This window comes from Arachis hypogaea, chromosome 2, assembly GCF_003086295.3.
Source record: "Arachis hypogaea cultivar Tifrunner chromosome 2, arahy.Tifrunner.gnm2.J5K5, whole genome shotgun sequence".
NCBI classification, from domain to species: Eukaryota; Viridiplantae; Streptophyta; class Magnoliopsida; order Fabales; family Fabaceae; genus Arachis; species Arachis hypogaea.
In genome coordinates, this window is record NC_092037.1 from 67,219,207 (window position 1) to 67,245,029 (window position 25,823).

General features: G+C 32.0%; 1 long non-coding RNA gene across 1 annotated transcript; it reads left to right on the forward strand.

The window, feature by feature from the left end:
* Positions 1 to 5,973: 5,973 nt before the first annotated feature.
* Positions 5,974 to 9,082, forward strand: LOC112746897 (uncharacterized). The gene is made up of 3 exons (XR_011869472.1): positions 5,974 to 6,055; positions 6,865 to 7,068; positions 7,549 to 9,082. It is a non-coding gene; the product is annotated as an uncharacterized lncRNA (long non-coding RNA).
* Positions 9,083 to 25,823: the final 16,741 nt, after the last annotated feature.

The window sequence follows — 25,823 nt, forward strand, 5'->3', positions numbered from 1 at the left end:
AGACCAAGTTGACTTGCTTTAAGATGAGGACCCATTTGGGAAACAAACTCAAGTTACAATTATATTCTTGGTGTCCCCAGCGCAAAAGAAAATTAGAGAACTGGGATATCGAAGTTAGTTGGCTAATTGGCTTTTCAAAGTTTTGGCCAAGGGCAATGATGAGTGGATTTTTGACGGTTTAGAATTTTACAAATAAAATTTTGTTGCAAGTATAGTTTTTAGACCAACAACAATCCTTTTATATAAAAGATTGTTTGTCATAAGTAACAAACCCCTAAAATTATAAACCGAAGTATTTAAACTTCGGGTCATTCTCCTTAGGAATTACAATAAAGTGTCTTGTTATTGGTTATGGAGTATGTTTTGGGGTTTTGATAAGAGACATGAAAGATAAATGGCAAGAAAGTAAACTAATAGTTAAAAAGGTCTTGACAAGGTTTGGTGGTCAAGGATCTCTATCCCTATCACTAACCACAACTTGAGAATTGGTAAGGATCAATCCCATTAAGTTATCCTCTAACTAGTAGTAAAGGAAAGTCAAATGAGCTATATCAATCTAAGTCCATAAGTCTTAACTCTGCACTAATTCAATTAGTGAGAACTAGAGTCAATGGATCCCAATCATCAATTACTTGGACATTAGTAACTCAAGAGTTCCTAAGTTACCTTCCCAAGCCAAGAACATAAAATTCTACTCTAAAATTCTACCAAGCATTTTAGCAAACACTTGGAAGGCACAAAACATAAACAACATGAATTGCAAGAATTAAAGAGAACTACAACTACAAAAGTAAGAGATCAATAATAGGAAATCAAAACAATTATGAAACAACAAAGAACTTACCAATTGCATTGAAGAAGAAATGTAGATCTACAAAAGAAAGTTCATAAACTACAACTAACAATACAAAGGAATTACAAGAGAAGAAGAATTCTACAACTACAAGAGAACAATTAAGAAAGAAAGAGAAAAATTAAGAGAGAAGAAGAAGAAGTAGATCTAGATCTAAACCTAATCCTAATTCTAGAGAGAAGAGAGAGCTTCTCTCTCTAGAAAACTAACTATAACTACTTCTAAAACTAAACTAAAGCTAATGATGAAAAGTCTCTAAGTTGGTTCATTCCCTCTTCAATCCTTGGCTTAAATAGCATTAGAAATGAGTTGGATTGGGCCCACAAAGCTTCTAAAATCGCTGGCCACGAGTTGCATTAAGTGAATCATGTGCAACCATCGGCACGTACACGTACAGTGCACATACGCGCTCCTATACGAGATGAAACTATGGCAAATCTTATATTATTTCGAAATCTCGGATATTAGCTTTCCAACTCAACTAGAACCGCCTCATTTGGACCTCTGTAGCTCAAGTTATGGTCGATTAAGTGCGAAGAGGTCGGGCTTGACAGCTTTTGCGATTCCTTCATTTCTTCATGAGTTCTCCATTTTTACATGCTTTTTCTTCATTCCCTTGATCCAATCATTGCCTCCTAAACCTGAAATCACTTAGCAAACACATCAAGGCATCTAATGGAATCAAGGTGAATTAAAGTTAGCTATTTTAAGTCCTAAAAAGTATGTTTTCACTCTTAAGTATAATTAAAGGAAAATTTACAAAACTATGTTATTTTATTGGATAAATAGGAGAAAAGTTGACAAAACCCTCTAATTCCAACACGAGATAAACCCTAAAAATGGGGTTTATCAGGCATTGCAACCGGTTGATAAAGCTGTTACAATATCTGTTCATGAGAAAAAAACAACTTGAAATATTTCATGTGCTTACCTTAATACATTTGTTTTTATTTTCTAGAGTAAAAGAATGATCAAGAAATTTCTTCTATATGAGCAACTCAAAAGAATGGTGCTATTACCATTTTAGTACAAATTTGAAAAATATTATTAGCGTTATTTAAATATTTAAAAGTGACTGTCCTAAATAAGATTTAAAGAGAAAAAAGAAGACAGTATAGTTATTAATTATAGTGAGACTATCAAATTTCAAGAATAATGAAGTCAATTGCAACACAAAATATTACGATGGTTTACATATTTTAAAAGAAAATAATTTTTTTAGGATTGAATACTTCTTTAAAATTCTATCATCTTATAATTTTATTTTGCTATTATTCCATATATTTTCTTTTCAAATATACTATAACAAATTTTAGATCTATAATTTCATTCATATCAGTCACTACTAGAAAATAGTAGATTACAGACAAATTTTTTCAATAGAATTTTATTGTCGAAAATACCAACAAATTTTCCATCGGTAAAAAATCACTACAATATTTTTGAGCTATTGCAACATGTGTGATAAATAACCCTTAAAAAGTGTTGTCTAAAGTGGTTAAAATTATCACTTAAAATTTATTGCAAAAAATAAAGCTAATACAACACCTTGTTAATAAGTGTTATTTTTTATCAATTTAAAAAATATATAAAAAACGTTGCTTTAATAAATTAAACAAACAACATTTATAATATTTATATATTACACGTATCAATGTTGCTATATTAAATATATAAAACAACTATTATAAAAATAATATATTACTTTTTTTAAAAGTTGCCTTTAGATTTATTTTAAACTTCACGTTTCAAGTGTTGCTTAAAATTTTTTAATATTTTTTAAAAAACAAAAATAAACTATATTGTGCAGAAAAAGAGAAAAAGAGGAAGAAGAAAACCCCAATTCATTCCAAAATGTTTCGTTCCTAAAATCACAACCCTAGCAAAATTCCTAAAATATTTCAATTAATAAAATCATAAAATCCTCAATCCATTCCAAATGTTTCATTTCTCTATTGTTCTTCAGTCCATTCGATGATGACGCGCATTTCTTTATTGAGCTTCGATCTCAATCTCTGCTCACTAATGAGCTTCAATTTTTTCTTCTCGTGAATGTGCTTCGATCTTCTCTGCTTGTCAATGTGCTTCGATCCTCTGCTCCTCTCCTCGTTGAGCTTTGATTCTCTACTCATTGAGATTCGATCATCTGCTTGTTGAGCTTCGATCCTCTACTTCTCTTTTCGTCGAGCTTCGATCCTCTCTACTTGCGTTCGTCACCGCCAGTCACTGTTTGATTATCACCGCTCGTGTTTTTGGTGAGATTCTCATTTTTGGCATTCTTCTGCAGGTATTGATGATTCTACCATTCTTTTTTCTGCTCTATTTTAGCACCTGTTTACATATCCTTCCCATTGACAAGTTTAGGTCATGCAAATAGCATTCCTGTTGTTACTTTGGAGGGTTTGGGTGGTGATGGTGTTTTTGAAGGGTTTGGGTGATGGTTGTTGCGGGTAGCAGGCAAAGGAGCTTGAGAAGTTGGTGATGGAACAAATGGAGGATTAGGTGATGGTTGTTATGAGCAGGGGAAGGAGCCTGTGGTGGAGTTGGAGTATGATAAGGTGGTTGAGAAATTGGTGTTGGTACATATGGAGAAGGTGATGATCTTGGTGTTCCTGGTGGAACAATTGGAGTGTATGGAGGGTTAGGATGATGATTGTTATGGCCAGGGGAAGGAGCAGTTTTTGGTGGAACTATTGGAGTGTATGGAGGGTTTTGGCCAGGGGAAGGAGTAACTTGCAGTGGAGTTGGAGTAACATATGGTGGAATAATTGGAGTGTGGCCAGGGGAAGGAGCTTGTGGTAGTGTGGGAGTAACATACGGTGGTGATGGAATTTTTGGTGGGACTATTGGAGTATATGGAGGGTTATGGCTAGGGGAGGGAGCTTGTGAAGGGGGGATAATGATTAACTTAAATAACATTTACTACTTTTCTGCCAGTATTGAATTGCCTATGTGCTTCACAAAATAATTTCTTTTGAATCTCTATTTTACTGTGTAACGTGTCTTATTCAAATTTGCAGGCTGCTTTTCTGTTAGCTTTGGTTGGATCAGAGGTTGCATATTTTGCTGCACAAGCTACAGTGGCAACTCTCTCGGAGGCTTACAAAACAACTAAAAATCATCTATCATTCCCAAGAAACACATCACTACAAGGTGAGAATGGTGAATATCTTTGGCTTAAGATTACGAGCTTCTGAATCAATTAAGGTAATGGTCATAATGGAGGTTATCTTGAAATGGATGGATCAATCTTCATCATGTACTTATTGGACTAGTTTTTGAAACATGTTTTTCTAAATTATGTGAATCTATACACTGTGCTGCAATTTTTTCCGTTTGTTTTTCTTCCTCCCCTCTTCTTCTGGAGCTGATATAGTATGTTCATGTGATTCTCAACAGAAAGTGAAGAATTTAACTTATTAACTCATTTTTCTCAGTATAATGCTGGCTTTGTTTCTGATGCAGAAGCTGGTATTAAACCTTAACTTGTTAATAAACATTTCTGCAACTGATATTTTCTTGAAAATAACAAGACCCGCCGCTTTGATGCTTGTGAAGATCCAGAACATGAAATTTTAAATTTTAATGATGTCACTTAATTTGAATTTGTGAGTTTTAATCAACTATATATACATCTAATAAACAATGTAATCGGTAAAGGGAAAGTAATCAATGATTATATAAAACAACTAAGATCTCGTATAGTATAGTAAAAGATTTAGATTCGTTCAATGCTGAGAGCTTAAGATAACAAGATCAAGTATATTTTATGATCTTGCTTCCAAATGAACAAGCAGCTATATTGATTAAAATTTTTAGTGCAATTTGGTTTTCTTTGTTTCCAATTTCGGTAAAACAATTAACAGTGATGCATGTATATATATCTGATTTGATTTATGCGAAGAGGAGGAGTAATAAAATGAATGATAGGAATAAGTAGGTTGAAATTGAGTAAGTGATGGGATAATTAGGTAGGTGCCTTCTTCAAGCCATTAATAGTGGTCGCTGTCTTCTTTTTCTCTTAGCCATGATACAGACATGAGATATAATTTTAAAATTACTCTAATGTTTATTAACAAGCTAAGGTTTAATATAATTTTGAAAAGATATGAATGAATGAATGCTATCTTCAAATCTCATCCATGTGACATGAAATTAAACCCTCTGGCAAGTATAAAGTGTTTGACACATATATGCTTCTAATAATTTCCTCAATCATCAAAGAGAGAATATATATATATAAAAGTCGTTGTGGTCATTTTATTGTGTGTTTTTTTATTTAGTTTTGTTACACCAATCTCTGGTTTTTTTTTCTTGAAGGAGATTGATAAAAAAATATTTACGGATCTTTGGTGAACACTAAGTGCAAATTTTACATATATAGCAAATTGTTGTGGCATGACCTCGTAAGATATTTCTATCTTATACTTATTTGCTTTTATAAGTTTATGTTATTCTTTTGCACTTTTTTATGTAACAAAATACTGATTGTTTAATTAAAAAATTAAAATATAAAAACATTTTTATTTTAAAATATATCTTTTCAAAAGTAATTATTAATATTTCTTTTAGAATAATAAAAGAATTATGATTAGTTTGTATTTAGTTAGCTTTTTAAAATAATAAAAGAATTATTAATATTTCTTTTAAAATATAAAAGCATTTTTTTAATATTTCTTTTTATATATTTTATATTGAGCAATCGTGCATATATAGCAAGTTTCAGATTTCATTTTGATAAAAGAAAATTATTTTAGCTGGTGTTTAAGACCATAACCGTTTTTAGTTTAATAGTAATATCACTATAAACAATTAGGTTTTTCCATGACTCATCCAAGAACTGGATGAGTTTACCAAGACATAGCCAAGAGTTTAGGGACGGCGTCAATAGATTCTTGGACTATGCTTACTCCGTTGGAAATCCTCAAAGAGAGGAAATTATATGTCCTTGTGCAAAATGTTGCAACTTTAAGAAGAGTGAAGGACTTAACTTACTTTATTGGAACAATGGGAAGGAATAGTGATTTCATAACATTGATATATACTAATTAGAAAGTTGTGCCCCTCAAAGTCAAAAAGCGCATATGGAAATATATTAACGTAAGTGTTTTATTTCTCATATATTTTTTATGATCTGAAATTTTCCTTTTTTAATGCCTTCATATTTTCCGTCTTTCTTCCCTCTCTCTCAGATCTAATAAGGTACCTTGTTTTTCTCTCTCTTCATTTCTTTTTTCTTCCCTTTTTGTTTTCACTGTGCTTCGAATGCAGCTTCATTCAATACATTCTCATTCTTCTATTTGTTAATTTATGGGTAAAGACTGTTATTGTCTTTACTGGGGATGCATGTTCTATTTTGTGATTCCGACAATTTCTTTCGGGTAATGTAATATCAGGTTCAAGGGAATTTCTTTGTTTCTTGTATTGTATTATTGTCTTTATAATTTAAGAAGATATCACATTAACCCTGCTTGTGAACTGCATTTCACTTAATATGGTTGCTACTATGCCTGGTATTTTATTGAGTCAACGCGATAATTTAAGGTTCATAGATTACATACTTTAGTCCAATTAGGGGGATATCACCAATCAGGGTTCATGTGTAGAAGTTGTTTAGTGAATTAGCTTATGAAAATATTTAGTTATAGGTTATTTACTTATAGATCTTATAGCACTAGGCAATAGCAGATAAATATTGTCAATTGATGAAGACTTTCTTTTGTTTAGTGGTTATCAAATAAAATTCAACATTGTACAAAGCAATTTAACCAGGATGTGTTAATTGCATGCATTGATGGATGATGAAACCTGATTGGAGAGTCTGTTTTCTTAAAATGCTATTTAGTCATGTCACCTTTGAAGTAAATAAAAAGGTTTGATTGTTCAATATTAAAAAAGGAATGAACTAGTTTTTTGAAAATATATAGCTACTATTTTATGCTGCAGTTTTGTCTTTGTTTTTAGTATTCTTGAATTATCATTTACAATTTTTGTTTTATACTTTTTCGTAGTCAAAGTTCATTCTTCCAAAAGAGGGAAAAGAGTGGGTGATGACTGGTGTTCAAGAAGCTTGGAAAGGTTACAAAACAAGAATCAAGGGAAAGCATTTTGAGATATATAATAACATTGAAGTTATATTGAAAAATCGCCCTTTAGATATTCCAGAAGTTCAATTTCGAAAATTAATTACATATTGGAGTATTCCTTCTGTTAAGGTGAGTTGTAGAATAAATAATTTTGTTTCTTTGTCTTTTTTATACTTTTGGTTTATTACATATAACTCCCTTTAATTTTGTTGGGTATAGGCTCTATCTCGTTTAAATTCTGAAAATCGTAAAAAGCAACAACATCAACATCGAATGGGACCTAAAAGTTTTGCAAGAACACGTAATGAAATGATAATAATTTTAATTTTTATAAGTTTTTTCTTGTTGTATAATGACCATCTTAAAACTAGATAAATATTATTTTTGGCCATTTTTAATACTCTTTCCCCTTACTTGCAACATGAAATGAATGAGAACAAAGAAGACCCATCACAAGTTGATGTGTTTGTTGCAACTTGAACTGGATGAAAAGGAAAAGAGCTTGATTCAGGAACACAAGTTGTTATTGAAAGTCATAATAAGTTGAAGTAGAACTGCCTTAATTTACAAATTGATCTGAAGTAGAACTGCCTTAATTTTTTTTAATAGGATAAACTTAAGAGCCGCCAAGAAGCTAGAGACACTACCGAGAAAGCATTTACTATAGTATTTAGCAAAAAACAACCAGGAAGAGTTCGATGTTATGGGAGGACAATCACAAAAACATCTCTGCAGAAAGAACGGGAGATTGCTAAAATTAAGCAATAACATGCAGAGACTATAAGTTCAATAAAAACTGAACTTCATGAGACAAAAGACAGAGTCCAAAGTTTGGAGGATCTTGTGAAGCTTCTCTTGCAACAGAGTTCTCTTGGCACAAATATTGATGAAGCAGTGTCTTTATTACGAGCCAAGGAATCAACACATGATATAAATAGTAAGCAATGTCCGAATGGCAACGATCGTCCTTCCTCATCAACTCGTGATCCAAAATGATGACCAGGTATATAACCAAAAAATTTACAATAATTTTTGTGATTTATCATTTATTGGGAATGGACTATCAACATTTTTGGCCTTTTCTTTGTCTTCTGCCATCTTTTTTTCTTTTTCCTTTTTAATTACTTATTTTTGTAGAGTTGTGCTACTGTGAGGAAGAACATTTTTTTCTCATTACTGAAATAATGTGGATATGTTGGGGAGTGATGCATGTTGTCACTGCAACAGACTCTAGTAACTGCTGTTTCATTCGCAGGAATGGCAGAAATTGTCAAGGGAGTTGTTTCATATCTTTATCTTTTCATTTTTTTTCCCTTTAAATTTATGTTTCAGTCATTTATTTCTCTATTGCTTTCTTGCAAACATAAATTAATTAATTTTATATGATAGTGATAATAAAAGAATAATCATTAAAAAAAAGAGAAAAATCTAATATAGTAGCAACGCTATTTCCTTCCACACCAACAGTTATGTGAGTGAAGTCTCTTCCTGTGAGCTTGTTCCTTCCGATTCTATGATTCTAAATAAGAACTAGTAAGCTAATACCTTTTTGGAGCAATCATCATTCTCTGAATTGCATTTCTCTTTCTCAGTTTACTTAGGTACTTCATCAAACACATACCATGCATCATTTTCTGTTATTGCACCTTTTATGTTTCAATTTTTTTTAATGCAACTTTAACTAAACCCCAATTCATTTATGTGTTTGTTTTTCATTTGGGAACGTCTGCTTTTATATGCTGTAACTTTATAAGTTGTTTCAATAGATTCTACACTAAAAAATTGAAGTATATGGATCCTGAATTATTTTGTTCCTTTGATTTTATTCTATTAGCGTTTTTTTTTTTTTTGCTATTTTATGGATAATCATATGGTTAGAACTTAGAACAATTTGGGAGTTTTCTGACACCTGTATTTTCAGCTGACACAGGTTAAGAATTATTGACTTAATAGGGAAGTTTGATGTTACTCGCACATAGTTATTAGGGGAGTACAACAATGGCTACTGGAGCAGTTATTGGACTCAGTGGAGGCAAGAGGATTTTGAGTTTATCATACCATTACTCTGATGTTACCGAAAAGCTTTCATTTGGCACTGATTTTGTTACGACAATTATTGTTAGACAAGAATTTTATTATTTTGTTGAGAATTATTGATGAACATGTATTTGAAATACTAATTGAACTTCGTAATATCTATTTTAATTAGAATTTTATTATTAGTTATTTTGTCTCTTTTATATTTTTTCTATTGTGCACAAATTTATTTATTAATTAAAATAATTACACATGTTTGAACAAAAAATTTATTTTTTTGTATTTCTATTACAAAAGTAATTTTTATTTTTATCAAAAAGGCAACTCTTGTATGGTTGCATATCCAAAAGAAAAAGCAACACTTGTATAGGTTGCATAAAAGAAAAGGCAATGCTTTAAAAGGTTGCATATTCAAAACTAATAGGCAACACTTTGAAGTATTACAAATTCCAACTTATAAGTAACACGTAAAAGAGTTGCATTTTATTGCAAATAGGCAATACTTTTTAGTAGTGACCGAAATACGAGAGAAGAGACAACACTGCAAAAGTGTTGTTTCAAACACACCTTTGAAGTGTTGTTGTTTTTCAATCAAAGGCAACACTTACCAAATGTTGTTTTCAAAAGCGTTGCTTTTGAAACAAAAAAGTGTTGCCTTGATCTAAGGCAATGGCTGCATATGCAATGCCACCCAAAAACGTTGCCTTAGGTCCAAAAGTGTTGCCATAGATTAAAAGCAACTTTTTGTCAGCCTTTAGGGAACACTTTTTAAATGTTGCCTCAACCTGAAAATGTTGTAGTGAATGAAAAATTTTTCACAAAATTTACCGACAGATTTTAATATCCCTCGGTAACTTTGTCGATAAAATTGAAATTGAAATTTGAAACTATCACCGATAACAAAATCCCTTTGTAACATCTAATAAATCCCTCGCAAATTTAAAATAAGTTAAACCCTGATGAAACACACCATGATGAAACTTCATTCAACACAAATCACCGTTCATCTTCTCCTAACCTTCCTTTAAGCTTGCTCTTCTCCTCTCTCTTTGATTCGAGTTGAAAATAGGGCAAGTGTGACTTTTCCATCGGTTCTGCTTTGTCGCCACACGCGTCACATGAGCTCCATCTGTCACTGCTCGCTTGCACGAGCTCCCTCCTCTGCTGCTCGCGTTGCACGAGCTCCCTCTGCCGCCTCTCAGCTTATGTCTCTCTCTGTCTCGCAGCATCCATCCTCGCTGTTCATAGCCTCGTCGAGTCATTGTGTCACCAGATCTGAAACCTACATGTACGTCTTTATCTATTTTAGATTCTGGAATTGCTATTAATCTATATTTTTTGTTGAATTCAAATGTTCATACGTTATTGTTTCATCTAAAACTCGATCTGTTCCACTTTTGTTTTATGGTTTAGATTTTTGTTCTTGAATCTTCTTCAAGGTTCAAATTTGGTTTTGAAAGTAGCTCCATTAATTGTTATGGCTAAAAGTTTTGCGTTGAAGATAATGTTATGTGTTGTAAGTGGAGTCATTGCCCACGATTCAAAGCGTGAACATCAAAGACCAAAGTAACTTTTAGGCGGGAAATAGACTACATGACAGAGGTTAGTGTTTTTGTTCTGTGTATGTTAATATCCAACACGATCGTAATTTTCTAATAACATGTTGCAGTTTGTCTAGCGACCGTATGAAGGACGGATCATACTCGACGAGCGACATGGACACCTTGAAGTATGTTACACATCGGCGTCATTATTTTTGTTTGAGTGTGTCGAATGGGTTCCTGTGCACCGACTAATGCACCAATTCGGGTAAGCACAACCCAACACTGAGCCTGCAAAAGTCATTAGAATGGAAGACCATTGCATCACTCTTCGCGAAGTGCAACTTCATGACTGGAGAGTGGTACATGCGGGATGGATAAAGGATTGGGGCAACTGTTGTGACATTCAGTTGCAGGAATAACACCTCCTTCCAATTTGGGACTTTAGACCGTCTGCTGATTACCATAATTAGTACTTGCATTTATTTGGAGTATGGTTGCGATTGTAAGAGCAAGTTTCTCAGCAACCCCCTCAGCCACCACCACCTTAGCAACAATAATTTCCTCAATATGTTGTATTTCAAACATTTTCTTATTACCACCCATAGTCACCACAGCCAATACAACCACCATAGCCAGCACAACTATCATAGTCACCACAATCACCACAGCCAACACAGTCAAAATAATCACATTCACCACAGCCACCACAAGCCACCATTACCACCACCTACTACATTAGACAAGAGGTTGATCTACAGTCCACTATACGCAGGCTTTTTGTCAATCCCACCGAGATGCCTTTTAATGGGAAAGATTATATCCAGCAATGGGTTGCCGCAAATGTAGGTAGTTTTCAGATTGGAACACATTTGAGTCGCAGTAAGAGTTGTCTCCACCACATCAGGTGTCGGTAGATGTGGCCTCTTGTCAAAGGGAGGATACTTCTGACTGCACTTCAGATCATATGTCAGTTGATATCCGAGGGAGTAGTAGCATTGCTTTGTATATTTTACTCAATACAGCCCGTGTCGATCTACAACTAATTATGTCGAGCGGTCTTGACTTGAACGTGGCACAACAGGAGGTTGTTGACGAGTACGATCCTAGTGCATATGCTCCGGGAGAGGAAGGTGGGTCAGCCATGCCCAACGTCGGTGTTTCAGATAGGGTCATCCATATAATCTAGGGATGAAGAGAAATCCACCTGATATGTTTACTCTATTGGGGTTTGGTAAGGACTTGATGGGCAAGGGGATGAAGTGGATGCTTAGAAGAAGTAAGCAGGTATTTAGTAAAAAGTTTTGTAAGTTTATTTGATTAGATTTCTGTGTAAGTTATTTGTATTTTTAAGTTAATTTTTGTAAGTTTATTATATCATATTTTAGTTTATTGTATCAGATTTTTGTATTAATTTACGATTTACTAATATCCGGATTGACTTATGTTGATGAGAGATTATATCTACGTTGTCTCTTCTAACAACATGCCTTCTTATATTATCGAGAAAAAGTACCACGCATAAGCAGTCTTCCTCTCCACGATAGCAAAAGTAATTGGCACAATATTTTAGTTCTCATCTTGTGCAACTTAACCAAAAGGGCACATATGTATCTTTCGTAAAGGTGTGTGTCATCAACTTGAACCAAAGGCTTGCAATGTTGGAATTCTCTAATGCGTGGATTGAAACTCCAGAATATGTGGTGAAGTATCTTGACATCGTCCACCTCTTCACTCCCCTTATACAAAGCCAGGCATCTTATGAACCATTATCGAGAAGTACAATTGCAAAGTTTGGTAAAACTCTTCACAAGCACTGAAAACTGTAGCTATCAACTTTTGCTTTGGTAGCCAAGCCTTTTGATAATTGATAGTGTAGTTGAACTTTGACTGAACTTCCACAATTATAGATTTTACCTTCATAGATGGGTCGGTCTCAACTATAGCCTCAGCTACTGTTTCTAAATCTAACTTGGAATGATCCTGTGAAATCGTTCCCATGGTGCTGGGGTGTTATCAGTTTAGTTTGGTTCGATTTTGGACCAAAAATCAACCGAACCGATTGGATAAGTTCTGTTCTAACATCAACCAATCAGTTTGTTTTTTTACACCAACCAAACGAAAGATAGCTTAGTTTGGTCAATTTTTTTCAGTTTTTAAATCCTAATTAAATAGGTCATTAATCACATTAAAATAAAGATCAAAATAGTTAATAAACTTGAAATAACAAGAGTACATCACATTGAAAATCAATAGAATTTCAATCCATCTCAATAATTAAACATAAAACAAGCACACATAACTAAACATAAAACAAATTATTGACAAACCACACCATAGACTCAACATTTTCACCTCCAATTTCAGGTGTGAGTTCATTGCTTGCTGGCTGCATACATATAAACCTAACAAATGAACAAGAACATACATCAAATTATTATCAAATTACAACAAATCTGGTCTCAAACAGTAATAACAAATTATAGTAACAACGTTTTACAGCACCGGCCACCAAAAATAAGGACCAACAACAAATTATTATCTACTCAAAAGTTAGGACCAACAAATCAGCAACAGCAGCAACATATTTAACTTAAGTGAAGTTTAGAACTAGCAACAACAACAAATTATTATCTAATTAAAAATTAGGACCAGCAAATTAGTAATAAATATAACTCAAGTGAAGTTCAGAACCAGCAACAACAAATTTTATTCTATTTAAAAATTAAGACCAGCAAATTAGCAACAACAGTAACAAATTTAACTCAAGTGAAGTTTAGAACAAGCAACAACATCAAATTTCATTCTAATTTAAAATTCGGACCAACAATCAGCAACAACAACAATAAATTTCACTCAAGTGAAGTTCAAAACAAGAAACAACAACAAATTATTATCTAATTAAAAGTTAAGACCAGCAAATCAACATCAACTAGGAAAAGTAAAGTTCAGAACTAGTAACAACAACAAATTTTATTCTAAAAATTGGTGAATATATTGACCTCCGAAGAAGACATTGTTGAGTTGCAGGAGAGGGTTTGATGACAGCGCGGGGCTCTCAGTGACGGAGAGGGCTGCTTAGTGATGACGCAGGCTTCTTGGGAACAAAGAGGTGCTTGGTGCCATACGTCTTACATTTTACATAGAATGTTTGTGGCTCAGACTCATAAACATTGTAGTCGACTCCTCTAAAGATAGTATAACTCCTAATTGTCGTGACGACCGACTTTCTAGAACTGTATTCTATTCTGATCATGAACTCTCCATTCTCAGGATCAGCAACACCTACCCAAAAAAGAAATTGTCACTCATTGATCTATCTAAAATATAAATTAAGAAAAACATATTACTCACTCCACGTACCTAGGCTTGCATATTTGGAGAATTTCGGTGCATGCATAGCATCAAGAACCAAGCTACGTATAAAAGGTGGAACATCCATCGATTGACTAACTACAGGTAAAACTACTAAATTTTCTGCTAATGCTTCACCTCCCACATTACCATTCTCGTCCTCCTTATCAGCTTCATAGGTAGCTTCGAAGTCCTCTTTACCATCACTGTTCATTCCTTTATACACTTCAACTCTATCACCTTCCATGTCTGAATCATGTTAAATTCCATTTGCATCTACATTTTCAAACTCATCATATAACTCAACCTTTAGCTATTGCACTTGAGTCTGTCAGTGAATATGGAACACACGCTGCATACTTGGTTTGTCAATGATCGGCATAATATCAAACTGTATTAGGTTACCTAATATGATAATAGGATTCCAGTATAGAATATTGCTTACCCTCTTTAAGATATCGCTTTCTATGTTTTGATAGAGACTGTACTATAGCTACACGAACGTCATGGTGCATGGAATCACAAACAAAAACGAATTCTTACACGCAAAGCTCATCCCTTCATGAGTATTTTGTATAATCCCATCGTTGTGATACACCACCATATTTGTGGTACCCTTGATCACACCACCAACACACTCAAACAACTCTCCTTTTCGTAATGAAATGGGAACGAGCTTTGGCTTATATAGGTAGAGCAACCAACACGCAGGTCACATGTTAAAATAGCAACGAATCAACACTTGACACATGTGTAGCACGACCCATGTGTTAGCCAGGATGTCGCCATGTGGCCAACACGCCCCCACGTGTTGCATCAAATTTCGCCACGTAGCCAACATGTGTCCTGCATGCTAAGTCATTACGCTCCTATATATTGTTCCTGCCTTACCTGTAACATCCATCCATCTGTAATTACACCAAATGTTTTCATTTTCAACAAAAATATCAATATTATATTATATAAAAAAACAACCATTTTTGTTTATGTATTTTTAAAATTTACATTAAGATATTTTTATATTTTAATTATTTATTTAAAATTTTATATATTATTTTATTATAATTTAATTAAACCACCATTGAATCGAATAAATTTCGATAAATCAAAAAATAAAACTGTTCAATAAATGGTTCGATTTCCAGAAACTTGACAAGGGGGCCAGTTGTCATTGTCTAGATCAAATTCCATTTAGTACTTCTGCTCTTTATGTGTAGAGAAAATTACAAAATTGGCCCAGCACTGAGTAAATGTTACTAAATCAACAGCCAACTCAGACTCACGGTACTTTCACAGAAAGTAGCTTCGTTCGGCTATAGGATTCTACTCTCTACTACTAGTGGTGGTACCACTCCCCTCTGGAATTGTACACATGCAGTAAATTTGTAATTTATATGCGCTACTACTACTACATGCAATAAGCTGCAGCCCAGTACAAATTCGGGACCAGTTAAAGCAATTCAAAGCTCTGATCTGATATATTTGTTAGCTCTTCATGCTTTGGATTTAATGCTCATGGCCTATGTCCCTACCATATTAAATTGATGTACTGTCAACATTAGTATATTTTAATATAAAAATATATAAAAAATAAAAAATCAGTTTAGAACAATTGAAAATGATTTCATTTCATATTTTTAATTATTTTATTTTATTTTATATTTATTAATTATTGTTAGAATATTAAATAATATTAAATACAAAAATATATAACTATAAATATTGTATAAATAAAGTTATGAATATTAAATTAAATAAAATAATTTTATACTATTTTTTACTAATATTAGAATTTGTGTTATTATTAAATCAGTTTTTTTATTATTCTCTCATTATTAAATATATAATAAATTATTTTTTGAATTTTTTCATGTTCTAAAATAAAATTATATTTAAATTTTTTACTTTCTTTTGACAGAAATTTTTTTACTTAACCGTTATAAGTATAATAAAAATTTAAATTAAAATTTCTATTCATTACTCTTATTTTCGTATTTATTAAACTTCAATTTTATTCTCAATAAATCAATTGTAGCTCTTACTCAGTTTCTATCCATCTACTTTTTCTTCCTGTCAATTGAAAGATGTTTTTTTTTTTTTTTTGTCGACAATTAAAAGTGTTTAAATAAATAGACACTATTTTAAGGGCAAATCACGTAAAAAAAATGACATGAAATTAAATTCACGTAAATCTCTTAAATAAAAAATTGTTATGTGAGGAGCCTATTTTTATGTAAATCAAATTCAACGAAACCGATTTATAGTTTTAGATTTAAATCGAATTAATTTCATTCGATTTAAGGGATTTTTCGGTAAATCGAATTAAGATCATTCGATTTATAGGCATTTCTAGTAAATCGATCTTACTAGGTTTAATTTACATAGACGAATGGTGCAATAAGATAAATCGAATTATATGAATTCGATTTACCTAGAAACATGATTATAGGGTAAATTGTAACAAATAAATTTGATTTACGTATTAGTAACACCCTTATTAGATCGAATTAATATAATTCGATTTATTGAACGTACGTGCCCAACCTATATAAATGCCAACAATGTTGAATCCTCATTAGAGTAACACTTAATATAGCTACGGAAAATAGTTTTCTAGTTCTTGTGCACTACAAAGGCACGAATAAGAAGAAAACGCGATCAGGAATAAAGTTTACTAATAAGGATCCGTTGAGCGTCTTTATTAGACTTTAGTTTCTATGAGCCTTATTGATTTTCACAATACCGTATTGCAGAAATTGGGACTGCATGGAATGAAACGGATCGAGAAGTTATATTATCGAATTCTGATTTCTGTTGTCTTTGGTGGGATAAAGTATGACTTGTTTGTAATAGTCAGTGATGAAGATTTGCAAGTTTTATTTCACTATCATCGCTATTTTCTGGAAAACTTTGCTGGTCGCAATAGCTCGGGATGAAATTTCTAACACCGTTCCTATTGCTTTTGCCTTAGTGGACATGGTCCTTTTTCTTGTCTCACTTACAGCAGTACGTGACTCCTTAGTCGGACATCCTCAAGATCTCCAATAGATACAATGAGATCAAGGTCGCCTTGGAAGCACTTAATGGTGGATGGTGAGCTCCACCTGCTGTTTATCATGCATTCTGTATTAAGCACGTTGCAGCGAATTTCGTGTTGAATTTCAAAGAAAAGGATGCCAGAGACTCTAGTCAATGCTGCTTATGCGAAGATTGAGGTCGAGTTTGATTATTGGTCACCTAAAACCGTCACTTCTTATAAAAACATACTTTAATGCAACGTATATTACAGACCTGAACATCGATAATGTAATCTACTCAATTTAAATTAAATTAAATTAAACCTAATTAACCTTAATTAACTTAAATTCTAATATAACATACTTAATCTAATATTTAAGATTACAATTAAAAACTTAAACTATAACCTGTCTCGTATTGTCTCGTGAATCTAATTTTTACAAATTAAATTAAACTTAAATAAATTAAATTAAATTGATTTTTTCATAACCTTTTAATGCCTAATTAATCTAACATTTGAAACTTAAACTAAATTAATCAAACATTTGAAACATAAATCTAATATTTCAAAATCTAACTGATTTAATATTACTAACAATTCTTTACTTTCTAACGAAATGAATTTCATTCATTAACCTCTTCATCGACACTACCAATAATGTGGGCAACTCCATCCAACCAATAAATACGATTCGGGTCATCTTTCATTTTTGCAATTGAAATGTTGTAGTTTTTTTTTCTTAAGTTTTCTTTAGGACTGGCGTTTTGGGGGTGAAGTTTGGTTAAATGTAATTGGAAATAAGTAAATTCGAATTCTTTGTATAACCATATATATACGTACTAAATCGAACCCATATAATTCGATTTACCACAAACCAATCTTCCTACTAAATCGAAGCCAATAAATTTAAATTACTAAGAACATAAACCACGGTTGTAATTCGAAGCATATATTGTTTCGATTTACTATGGATAAAAAAAATATAATGTATAACCCATAATAAATCTAATCTACTATAATCAATTTAAATAAAATCTTAGTAATTCGAATCCTATTAATTCGATTTACTATTACTATATGTAAATCGAATTGAATCAATTTGATTCATATATAAATGTGATCGAAGACATAAACATTACGTATTTTAGTTTAGAAAATTCATGTAAATTTTATTATGTGATCCAATTGATTTTATTATGTGATTTGTTCTTATTTTAATATAAGAATATTTTGTCACAATTCTTGATTTAAGAAAATTCCTTAAATGTAAAGAGTTATTAAAAGAACTTTGAACGTATACTAATCAAATTAATCATATAATATGTATATTAAAAATTAATTATTGTGTAAGAATATATATTTAATATCTATGAAAAGTTTGCTAATATTACAATAAAAATAATTTAGCTATTCTACTAAAAAAATTAATTATTTATTATGTATAAATATATACTAATATATAATAATTTAATGACCATTTTATTTAATTTGTAAAACACAAACCATACATATTCATATCTTATGTTTGTTTTGAAAATGAAGATTTTTTTAATTGTTTTTTAAGTGTAATTTTTTATTATTTAATATCTTTTTTAACGTATTTTTTTTTAGTTTCATTAAAAATATATATGATAAAAGATCATACTTAATAAAATAATTAATAAAAAAAGTTTAGTTAATGTGTGTTTTTAGATCATGTTTATTTTTGAAGACAAGATATAAAAACATAGACACAGATATACATATTCATTGTTTCGTTGTTAAGACACAAAATTAAGAAAGACGTACACATAAGTACCCATAAAATATATGTAATATGTGTCTCTTCAAAATGACAAAACACAAATTTTTTAGTTAAAACACAAATAAAATTATATTTTTAAATTATTTTATTCTTGACATTTTTTTTTAAATCTTCCTAATGCCATTAGCCTCATCTTTTTCTCTTTTTCTTAGCACATCTTCTTCCTCCAAAAACAAAGACTCCCTTCTCTCTTCTTCTTTATCTTTGTTACTGGTCACCTTCATCCTTCAAGAATAAAGTAGTTCTTTTCTTTCTTCCCTCCCTCTTCCTCTCTTTCAGTTTGATACACTATCAACACTATAGGTATGAAGAAAGTTGTGTATGTATACTTGTTTTAGTATTTATATCTTTGTGTTTATGTCTTAATCTTTGTGAAATAGGATTTTTGTCAAAAATAAAAAAATTCATATTTTCTCAAAAATTATTTTTGAACTTTAATTCTTTAAATACGATTTTTTTAGAGTAAGTTCGTCGCACCCTCGGCGAATTATAATTTTTATAGAGTTCGCACGGAGTGCGGCGAACTTGCTCTAAACAAAAAAAATCGTATTTAAAGAATTAAAGTTTGAAAATGGTTTTTAAAAAATATAATTTTTTTATTTTTGAAAAAAATCCTTGTGAAATATGAACCAAACAGAATTTTAGGATACATGTTAAAATTATCATTTTTAAAAAGTTTTAAATATTTTTGTTTTAATGAATGTACAATAATTACATAGAAAAATAAATTTTACACATTTTTTTATAATAAATTCTTTTACTAATAATTCTATGTATTCTTAAAGCACATGTTAGTTAAACCTATATAATTTGCTTGGTTAAAGCAATTAACCTCATATACCTAATCAAACCCCTCAAAGACTCAAACATACAGTGTGTAATAAACTACCTTTAATGTTATTATTCAATTTGGCTAATTTAACCAAAGTTAGTGTTATCTTGTCCCAAGCGGGCAAAATTTTTTTTGACACAATTGGAAATTGGAGTCAACCCCAAAAACAATTTAGTAACGAAACCGGTCAAAAACCAAAAACTAATCAATCAAATTGGTGTAGTTTTTTCAATGGTTAATTGATTTAAAATATTAAATCACAAAAAGAATTTATTTAAAATATATTATATATTTTATTTTATTTTATTTTATTTTAATTAAATTTTTAAATTTTTAACTCTATTAATTGTTTGACCACATTGATTTTTAGAACTTTACTTATTAGTAAAGTTGTGAGAATCAGACCGATTATAGAATCGGGCCGATTATTAAATCGGTCGAGTAACTAATTTAATGGTTTAATAATCTAATCGGGATTGAATTGTGGTTGAACTGGTTTAATTAAATATACACTAAAATTATAAAAAAATTAATATATAATTTTAAATATTTAAATTCAATAATTTCTATGCTAATAAAATTTAAAATTTGATAATTTTACGCAATAAATTATCCATAATTTATCATTAAAAGTTTATAAAAAATTTCAAATATCAAAGTTTATAACTAAAGAAAATCAAAACACACATAAATGACAAACACAAAATATTTTACCATCAAAAGAAATAACATTGAACAAACAAATTTTTTAAACAAATTGATTTACACAAATTCAAACAAATCAACCTCCATAATCAATTAGTCTCAATTCTCACAACAGCATGAAACACAAAATTACCCAAACTCTTTGCTAACGCTGTTGGCGACAGCATTAGCACCGGCCTTATCGGAGGCACCGTATTTGAAAACAAAATCATCCTTCACTTGCTCCAAAAACGCAATAGGAATCTGCCTTCCAGCAGATTCATCCGCAACAACATAGTAAGCTGAAAAATAACAATGCAGCATTTCAAATTACTCAAACACAATGAGAATTCTCTTTAACAATCATCTGAGCAAAACTGCATACATATATACACAAAATTGAATCAGAGAAAAAAGTTCTAGAGAAAAAAAGAGAGGAACCGACTGAAGCCATTGTCGACGAGGAAGTTGAAGGTGTGGTTGTCGTAGTTGTAGGTGAACTTGTTGGAGGAAGGAAATTTATGGAGGCACTGGAAAGGCAATGGTGTTGAAGTTTGAATTCATATATTTCTAGCCCATTTTCCTTCTTCTTTCTTCAGATTCAAGATCATATCTGAGTAGTAATACAAAGAAACCAGTGGTTTTGCTTCTTCTGATTTTGTCTAATCGAATTGCTTATTAACTAACGAACATTTCTTTTTACTTTTTCTTTTGAAAGGGAAGATGATAGAGACAATAAAAAAGCAAATAGCAAATTCATATTTAAGATGACCAGACGATGCCAATAGAAGATTTGAACCGTGAGGGTGGCAAAGGAGAGGGACTGAGGGAGGTGGAGTTCCTTCTGCTCGTTGGAGGAAAATAGGAAATTAGGGTTGGAAGGAAAAGGAATTGAGGGAAGTGTTTGTAGGGGACTGGGTTAGTGGGTTTCATGTTTCTTTTTTTTCTAGTGTCAAAATGATGTCATTTCTGGGGCAGATGACAAAATTGGAACTTGAAAAAATCTGGTCAGTTTGCCAGTTAACTGTCGATTCAACTAGTTTTTTAACTGATTTTTGCAAAATAGTTTTAAAAGTCAACTAGACCAGCTAGATGACCAATTTTTGGTTAACTCGGTCAAACTAGCCGATTCGGTCTAATTTTCAAAATCTTGCATATTAGACAATTTAAAATTTTTTTATAATAAAATAAAAAAATATTTATTTTCAAATAAAAATTATTATAACTTTAATTTCACCAATATTATTATTTCACTTTAATCGAAATAATTCATATATTCACTAATATTATATGTGGTAGTATACATATACAAATGAGAGAAATATTTAGTTGTTGTTGCTTTATCTTATTTTTCATATCAAACTTCTTTATATATGGACATACAAAAATTAAAATTTCAAATATAATTAACTTTAATTTTATCTTAATAAACTGAACTTTTCTCTTAAAAAAATTAACCACCTAAATATTAATGGATTTGTCACAACAATATGTTACATTTGTTTACACTTTTTTAATTTTAATATGAGGGTAGCTTTGGTGTATTCCATCGATATTGGGATGTGGCGTGCATTACAGGAGTGTGGGGGCTGCAAAGGTGAAATCGGACGGTACGATTTGGGGGTATGAAATCGGACGGATCCGATTTCTGGCGTGGATGGTGAACAAATCGGACCGTCCGATTTGCGCACCATGGCCACGCGTCGAGCATGCACGAACCCAGGGAGTGGACCCCTTCTCACATTGGAGTAAAACCCCAGCCTTCCATCCAGTGCCCCACTTCGTTCCTCTCTCACTCTCAGACCGTTCTATCTCTTTCAAAACCCATTTTCTTTCTTCTACTGAAGAAGCTTCAGCAGCAAAAAAATTCAAGGAGGGGGAGTTGAAAAATGCTAAGGAGACGAAGAACAAAAGATGTGAATTGTCCAGAATTACACATTGTTAATTATCTTAATCAACCTAATTATGTAAGTTTATTTTATTAAATTAATTTTTTTTAATTTAAATAATAATAATAATTAGATTACATGCAATTTTTATAATTAGTAAATGTATGCTGTTAGTTAGTTATTTCAAGTGTTAGAGTCGTGTAAGTATAATTAGTGAACTAAGTGACATTAATTTATTTATCCTGCACGAGGTATTATTATTATTATTATTATTATTATTATTATTATTATTATTATTATTATTATTATTCTAGTGACCGTTAGTTTAGGTTTAGTTTAGTAAGTTAAACTAGTTTAGATAGTTAATTACTGTAAGAATAATAATAATGTGGTTAGTTAGTAGAATAATGTAATGTATGGTTGTTAATTTAATTTCCATATGTGCCCGTACAATAATAATAATAATAATAATAATAATAATAATAATAATAATAATAATAATAATAATAATAATAATAATAATAATAATATACAAGAAAATAGTGGGGAATCAGTTATATAAATATAAATTAGATATTATTAATAGTTATTACTATAAACCAAATAGGATTTAGTTTAGATATTGGAGTTAGAATTAACAAATATAATTTTATATTGCTGTCGAGTAATAATAATAATTAGATTTAATTTTAAATTTATTTGAGTTTAACATTCATTCTATCTATTTATATTAAACAAATGGAAATCGTTAGTAAGAAAAGATTAGGATGTAGATATCAGAAAATATAGCTTTCATGGAAATAATAGTAATAAATAGATGTTAATTTTAGTTTCATTTAAGGTTTATTAATTATGTTATGTTGCTTATATGATAATGAGAATGCAAGAATGTTAAATATGGTATGTTAATTAAGCATGGTTATATTTGATTAATGTGATATATGGCTATGTTTTGTAGGCTTCACGAATGTTAATATGCGATCATTATATGCCACCGGATCCATATAATCCAATTGTGGAGGGGCATTTGCGGGAGACTGGATTTTATTACGTTTCGCAGATTGGAGTTGTCCAATGTCAATCGGCATTGGTTAATGCTCTGATCGAGAGATGGCGGCCCGAGACGCATACTTTTCATTTTCCAATTGGCGAGTGTTCCGTGACGTTGGAGGATGTGGCAGTAATTTTTGGGCTTCCGACAAATGGTCTTCCAGTTACAGGACCGACTATGAGTAGTTATGAGGCGTTAGAGGTCGAATGCCTCCATCATTTTGGTGTTGCACCCAGGAAGACAGAATGTAGAGGAAGTTTTGTAAAGTTAACTTGGTTTCGGAGACTAAAAGAACATATAGTCTTAGATAATGATATTCAGGTTCAGAGGTATGTAAAGTGTCACATAATGTTATTATTTGGGACCATTATGTTTGGGGACAAGTCTGCGGCAGGAGTGCACTGAAAATTTCTGCCGTTGCTCCGTAACTTCGGCGGGATTAGAGAATTTAGTTGGGGTTCGGCATGTTTGGCTCACTTGTATAGAGCATTGTGTAGGGCTACTCGTGTCAACTGCAAGGAGATTGATGGACCGCTGACCCTTCTGCTTACCTGGGCTTGGATTCGTTTACCCTTTCCGCTTGCTAATAGGTAAGTTCAAACATCATCTGCTTTGAATAAGTGCATCACCTTTTAATTGAGAGTTTTATCATAAGTTGTTTATAATGGACTGTTTGATGTCAGATGGCGTAATTGGGACCGTGATGAACGGGCTTATAGATATCATTCTCTGGCGCACTATAAGAGGGTATTGGACGATCTGCAGGAAGGACAAGTATGTGATATTCAGTTGTCTTTATATTTTTCATTAGAAGTATTATTATCTGGTGTGTAATACTCTATTATCTTCAATGTATTCAGTTTGTTTGGGAGGCTTATGCAGTTGAGCGCATTAAGGCGGGTCTGATTCCGGTTGAACCGGTCATAATTAAATCAAATTATTAAATTATAAGAATAAAATTAATCTGAACAAAAAAATAAATAATAACAAAATCAATATCAATATACCAATGTCGGAATCGGTTTCGTTTGAGCCGGACCGGTTTGATCGAACCGGTCCGGTTTGGTTTGCTCCGGTCCGGTTTGAACCGATCCGATTTGAACCAAACCTACCATGTTCGTCATGCTAACTAATAAATTTGTCATATTATTCTATCATACATTGTATCAAAACTGCATACCTGCATTCATATACTCAGGAAATTCTGGTGTATGCATGGCCTCCAAGTCCAGTGAGCGCATAAAAGTAGGCTCCACAAACGGATGCTGGTTTACTAGTGCATTTGCCACATCGGCCACATCTGCCTGCATTGTGTCCTCGGCCTGATCTCCATCTCCACCCGGATCAAGGCATTCATAATTACTTTCGAACTCCTCCTCACTATCATTATTATAATTTTCCATCTCAATATTCCGGTCTGCTTCTGACTGCTCAAACTCAATATACAGCTCGATGAATGATATCTGTGAGCGAGTTTCCATGTACACTGAAAACATATCTTGCATGCTCGCTTCATCGGTTACATATTTGATTTGAAACTGAACGAACCCACCAAATACAGATACTGGGTTCCTGTACAAAATGCACGATATTCTCCTACATATTTGAGAATCCATCTTCTCACAAATTACACCTTTTAATTCTTCAAACGACAATGTAAATGGAATAATAATATCCAATGAATTTTCACACACAAATTTTACACCTTCAGCTGTTTGTAATAAAATCTGCCCATGATAATAAATCTTTAACAATACTCTATCATCCATTATGATGTACTCACAGAAAATACTCTCAAACTTGCTGCAAATAGGATCTTCAAACAATAAACATGAAAGCTGCTGCCGAAACAATGAAGAAGAAGAAGAAAGAACTAAAGGGGTTTCAGGAGAGAAATTTCACAGACTAACAAAAAATGGAGACTTCGGGTAATGTCGAGGTATATATAAAACCATAAATCGGACGGTCCGACCGCATGCCAATTTTACTACGCCCTGAAATCGGACCGTCCGATTTTCATCACTTTCAAATTCAGAATTTCTATCATTCAGCAAATCGGACCATCCGATTTCAGTTAACTTAACCAAAAATATCGCAGCCCCATGTAATCAGATGGTCCGATTACTATGCTCGAAATTTTCTCTGAACCACAAATCGGACCGTCCGATTTGTGCACCCCCTTCTCCAACAAAGAAATCAGACGGTCCGATTACTAGCCCCTGCTCAGCTAACTAACGCCGTCACATTACTGTATTATCTCCTCAAACCATCATAACGTTGAGTAACACACGTTACTTTCTCATATGAAAATTAATGAGCCCATTTGTTTACTTGAAGCAATCAATCAACCTCTTATACCTAATCAAACTCCTCAAAGGCTCAAACATACATTCTGTAATAAACTACATTTAATGTTATTATTCCATTTGGATAGTTTAACTAAAGTTAATGCTATCTTTATCCAAAATTCCAAATAAGAGCAAAATGTTCTTAAACACAATTGGAACAACACAATCAAACTTGGTGAGAGTGAGACTCGTAACCTTCAGAAAGATTTCAGCTCCGATTCATGAAAAGATCATATGTACAAGTAAGATCATCCACACTCTTAATCACACATCATAAAAGAGGAGGGAATAAAAAAAAATAACCCATTTATCTTTTCTAAAAATT